Raw genomic sequence first — 6,012 nt, 5'->3', positions numbered from 1 at the left:
TATCACAAAAGATCAGAGACCTATATCTATGAAAAAATGTAATTAACAAGTGTTAGATGGTCATAATGTGTAAAACAACTACTATATATAAGTTCCTGCGTTTTGTAACTTGTATGATTTGTATTAATTCTGCCAAAGTTTGGTTTGTAATTTTAATTTAATCATTTGTATATTAATGTTTTTGACTTGGGTGGAACTTCAGTGTATGAAGAGGGATCATGATAAGGTAACAGTCTTGTCAAGATTATCCAAAACCAGGTCATTATATGTCCTTCAAATTCCAGGATGAAAGGATTTTTTTAATGTTCATCAGGTAAAAGACATTGTCGTCTATTTGTTTAGAGCACCATTTTAACTGATCACTATTGTTGATTTTTAAATTTGAATGTTTCACAATTGAGCATATCATCTATATCATTTTTGACCCGACAAAATCAGTTGAGTTGGTTACTCTTGGAAGAGACCAAAGTAGCTGGTTGGTCTGGAAAGCTAAAAACATCAGCAAGTCTGGATTAACTGCAACCTCAACATTTTTTTGTTTTGTTTTTCCATTAGTGTATATTTTTTCATGAACAACATTACAAGATACAAGAAACTTTACGTCGAATATTAAAAACAGTAAACAAGCTTGGGTGAGCTTGTACTTCGACATAACATAATACGAAACAAAATAACATGCAACATAATATTAGCAACAAACAGCAGAGGATATGTATCACGGTCAATAGCAATTTATACACAGATTATAAACAAAAACTAGTTATCACATTTTATATATCACAAAAATCAAGTAATCAGATAAGACTTAATAGGCTAAGATTGAACACCTGCATATCTGATAAACACAGGTATTTCTAGATTCAAAAGATGTCAAACACTTTAATGAAAGTGTAATATACCTATACGCTAATATAGCAAAAATAAAAATTGACAGACTATGCTACTAATATGGTGCAAATTAAAGAGAACATTGTGGCAATGTCAAGATTATAAATAGTAAATAAATAAGACAGCAGATTATAAACCAAAGCAAGAAGACAAACAAAATAAGCATAAGCACTTATAATAAAACACTAAAATGAAAATAGAAGATAAAAGCACATAGGTAGCAACACCACTGAACAAAGGGAGGTAACTCACTTATGAGCACGCCTAGAACACTTACAGTCCGGGCCATCCCACATACTGAGCAGTCTCCTGAATTCTTTGTAATTCTCTACCTTACGCATGTCATTCCAGAGACTGTTCCATATGTGGGACGCCTGGTACCTGATAGAATTCTTTCCATACCTGGTGGTGTTTACCCGTGGGATGTGTGCCTTACCCTCTGCTCAGAAAGTATACAAAGTTTCTTGTTTAGATGTCAGACTACAAATGTAGTCAGGAGAAATCTTGTTAAAAATTTTTAAAACTTCACAAACCATCAACTTTATCCTATTAATATGCAGGAAAGAAGTATCAGCATATGTTAGCCGTTTTTTGAGGTCAGAGGTAAAATCAGTAAAAACAAAGTGCAAGCCCCTTTCTGGCACCTTTTCCTGGTTGCCGAGACGTTGCAGAAATGCCAAAGAAGGGGACAGTAATTAAAATTTTATGGTACCAAACTCTTGTAAATTAACATTTTAACAGATTTTGATAAGAAATGTCCAATCCTCTTCAAAACTGCTAACTGTTTGGAGGCTTGTCTACAAATAAAAGAGATATGTTTATCAAACTTCAATAAAAAAAAATCTATCTCAACACCTAAAAGTTTAACACTATCGTCACAAACTATGGTGGAATTGCCTATTGTGAAGTGTAGAATGGCTTTCTTTCCTAAACATATTGACTGAAATTTATCTGGGTTCGCTTTCATGCCATTCATTTCAAACCATTCTATCAGTAATGCTGCCTCTTTAACTTCTCTTTCAGACTTTCAATACTTTTGTTAAAATAACCCAGAGTGTTACCATCAGCATAATTGTACAAAGTAGCCTCCTTAATACAGTAAAAGATATCATTAATAAAAATATTGAAAATAAGTGGCCCAAGGATCGATCCCTAGGGTACCCCTTTGATGAGAGCCAACCACTCGCTGGTGTTGCCTCCCATCCTCACCCGCTGCATCCTGTTTCCTAGGTAGCTACTCATGAGACTAACAGCCTCAGTCGATACCCCATAAGATGAGAGTTTCCTGAGGAACAGGTCATGAGGAAGACAGTCGAAGGCCTTGGAAAGATCCATAAGAATGGCCCCAACATAGTTGTGACCGTCCAAGGCCTGTCGCCAGTCCTCCATCATGCGCAGCAGGGCGGTCTGGCACCCGAAACCGGTCCTATAGGCCGCTAAAAAGGGATGAAATATATTGTTAAAAAATGTTGAAAGCTGATCATGTAGAATTCTTTTAAATTTTTTTGAAATACTAGAATTTTTTCTGACTGGTCTGTATACTTCCTAGTATTTAAAAAAAAATTTGAACGAATTCTGCATGATCAGCTGTCAACATTTTTTGACATTGTCAAGAGTAAATGTTAAGAAACAGTCTGTCAATGCATTAAACATGAATATTACACTGATATAAATATTTATATTTTACTAGTTTTATCACGAGAGATTTGTTTTAAATGCACAGAGAGAGAAAAAAAATAGGACTGGGCTTGTCCGGGATTCGAACCCGGGACCTCTCGCACCCAAAGCGAGAATCATACCCCTAGACCAACAAGCCACCATGCTAAATTGTATGCAAAACAATGTTATAAAAGATACTTCCTCAAGTAATGTACTTTCGGTTCGGTGACTTCCGGTAGTAATATTGGGGAATCCTTCACAGAAGATGATTGGATGACAGTTACTTTGAAGTAAAAGCAGTAAGTATAATTGTTAGGTCTTATTTAACAAAACAAATCCTTTGTGATCCAATTTGGTAATGTTAACTAAATCCACTAATAGGCTTGTTGTAATGACTAATTCCATCTAAGTCCGTGCTAAATCATATCAGATATACAGGTTTTATTACCCCACCCCCACTTTTTCCGGCATTCACATTGTTGTCATCTTTCTTTAAAAATTAAACCTTCTCTGTAATATACCAATTCACAACACTTTCTTGTGTATAACTCTGACATTTCCTTCAACTAGACGTAGATTAGTTGATCAGTGATCTGTCGAAATAGAAGTAGGCTAACAACGGCAATGAAATTTACATTTTTGAGAGCTTTGTCCATTACTCTATTTTCGCTGCAACACTTTTCGCTTCACCAAGTATAAAAGCAACAATTTGAAAGTGAAATAATTCTGATATCTATGTATTAGCATGTGTTTTTTCAATTTCAGATCCCTGCGGTGAAAATAGGATCGATAAACGACGGCACACCAGTCGCACGTGCCATGCTTCTCGTGTTCACAGCTGTTTGTGCGATTTAAGTATTTTGAAGCGGTATTAAAGGTGTTTTGAAAATGGAACAGAAACACAGAGACGCCATCAGGAAGAATTATACCTTCCTCATACAAAACTTGACACCAGAAGCACTAGTGGACTGTCTTGTTGAGAAGGAAGTGCTCAGCATGTATATGAAGGAGGATATAGAAGTTTGTAAAACAAGAAGAGATCGAGTTGTGAAACTGCTAGACATTCTTGTGAGACGAGGGCCTGAGGCATTTAAAATTTTCGTGAATGCACTGAATGAAACAGAACAGGATTTTGTGGCGGAGAAGCTTTTGACAACTGTACAAAATGACAACAATGAACTACAGCTCAACGACTTGGAACTGTAACAGCAAAAATGTGCTTCCAAGTTCAACTATGTATGATCAGGGACGTATATATCACGTCCCTGGTATGATATACGATTATAATTTTTTGTTTTGCTGTTCATTGATATAAAATTGTTGTGTCATTTATAAGCTTGAAAGATTTTTCCTTTATTTAAGAAGCTGTAGATCTATGATGCTAATCAAAGTGAATTCTGTTCTATAGATAGTCCCAAGGCTATTTTATCTAGTGTTCAATATAAGAACTGAGAGGGGTGCCATGTGAGTGTCTGTGACCAAATGTTCTATAGGTAGTCCCAAGGCTATTTTATCTAGTGTTCAATATATCGTCTAAGAGGGGTGCCACGTCTGTGTCAGGGATGTAGTGTTCAATATATCGTCTAAGAGGGGTGCCACGTCTGTGTCAGGGATGTAGTGTTCAATATATGGACTGAGAGGGATGCCATGTCTGTGTCTGGGATGAAGTGTTCAATATATGGACAGAGAGGGATGCCATGTCTGTGTCTGGGATGTAGTGTTCAATATATGGACTGAAAGGGATGCCATGTCTGTGTCTGGGATGTAGTGTTCAATATATGGACTGAGAGGGATGCCATGTCTGTATCTGGGATGTAGTGTTCAATATATGGACTGAGAGGGATGCCATGTCTGTATCTGGGATGTAGTGTTCAATATATGAAACGAGAGGGGTGCCATGTCTGTGTCTGGGATGTAGTGTTCAATATATGGACTGAGAGGGATGCCATGTCTGTGTCTGGGATGTAGTGTTCAATATATGGACTGAGAGGGATGCCATGTCTGTGTTTGGGATGTAGTGTTCAATATATGAATCGAGAGGGGTGCCTTGTCTGTGTCTTGGATGTAGTGTTCAATATATGGACTGCGAGGGGTACCATGTCTGGGTCTTGGATGTAGTGTTCAATATATGAACGGAGAGGGATGCCACGTCTGTGTCTGGGATGTAGTGTTCAATATATGGACTGAGAGGGATGCCATGTCTGTGTCTGGGATGTAGTGTTCAATATATGGACTGCGAGGGGTAACATGTCTGTGTCTTGGATGTAGTGTTCAATATATGGACTGCGAGGCGTGCCATGTCTGTGTCTGGGATGTAGTGTTCAATATATGGATAGAGAGGGGTCCCATGTCTGTGTCTGGGATGTAGTGTTCAATATATGGACTGCGAGGGGTACCATGTCTGTATCTGGGATGTAGTGTTCAATATATGAAACGAGAGGGGTGCCATGTCTGTGTCTGGGATGTAGTGTTCAATATATGGACTGAGAGGGATGCCATGTCTGTGTCTGGGATGTAGTGTTCAATATATGGACTGAGAGGGATGCCATGTCTGTGTTTGGGATGTAGTGTTCAATATATGAATCGAGAGGGGTGCCTTGTCTGGGTCTTGGATGTAGTGTTCAATATATGGACTGCGAGGGGTACCATGTCTGGGTCTTGGATGTAGTGTTCAATATATGAACGGAGAGGGATGCCACGTCTGTGTCTGGGATGTAGTGTTCAATATATGGACTGAGAGGGATGCCATGTCTGTGTTTGGGATGTAGTGTTCAATATATGAATCGAGAGGGGTGCCTTGTCTGGGTCTTGGATGTAGTGTTCAATATATGGACTGCGAGGGGTACCATGTCTGGGTCTTGGATGTAGTGTTCAATATATGAACGGAGAGGGATGCCACGTCTGTGTCTGGGATGTAGTGTTCAATATATGGACTGAGAGGGATGCCATGTCTGTGTCTGGGATGTAGTGTTCAATATATGGACTGAGACGGATGGCACGTCTGTGTCTGGGATGTAGTGTTCAATATATGGACAGAGAGGGATGCCATGTCTGTGTCTGGGATGTAGTGTTCAATATATGAACCGAGAGGGGTGCCTTGTCTGTGTCTTGGATGTAGTGTTCAATATATGGACTGCGAGGGGTACCATGTCTGGGTCTTGGATGTAGTGTTCAATATATGGACTGCGAGGGGTGCCATGTCTGTGTCTGGGATGTAGTGTTCAATATATGGATAGAGAGGGGTCCCATGTCTGTGTCTGGGATGTATTGTTCAATATATGGACTGCGAGGGGTACCATGTCTGGGTCTTGGATGTAGTGTTCAACATATGGACTGAGAGGGGTACCATGTCTGGGTCTTGGATGTAGTGTTCAACATATGGACTGAGAGGGGTACCATGTCTGGGTCTTGGATGTAGTGTTCAACATATGGACTGAGAGGGGTACCATGTCTGGGTCTTGGATG

General features: G+C 39.1%; 1 non-coding gene across 1 annotated transcript; it reads right to left on the bottom strand.

Annotated features, from left to right (window-relative positions):
* Positions 1-2,632: 2,632 nt before the first annotated feature.
* On the bottom strand, positions 2,633-2,704 carry Trnap-ugg (transfer RNA proline (anticodon UGG)). The gene has a single exon. It is a non-coding gene; the product is annotated as a tRNA-Pro (tRNA).
* Between the last annotated feature and the right edge of the window lie 3,308 nt (positions 2,705-6,012).

This window comes from Ylistrum balloti, unplaced genomic scaffold (assembly GCF_031769215.1).
Source record: "Ylistrum balloti isolate Yb309-2 unplaced genomic scaffold, AGI_CSIRO_Ybal_v1 Utg369974, whole genome shotgun sequence".
Classification (NCBI taxonomy): domain Eukaryota; kingdom Metazoa; phylum Mollusca; class Bivalvia; order Pectinida; family Pectinidae; genus Ylistrum; species Ylistrum balloti.
This window is presented reverse-complemented; position numbering and strand designations above follow the sequence as displayed.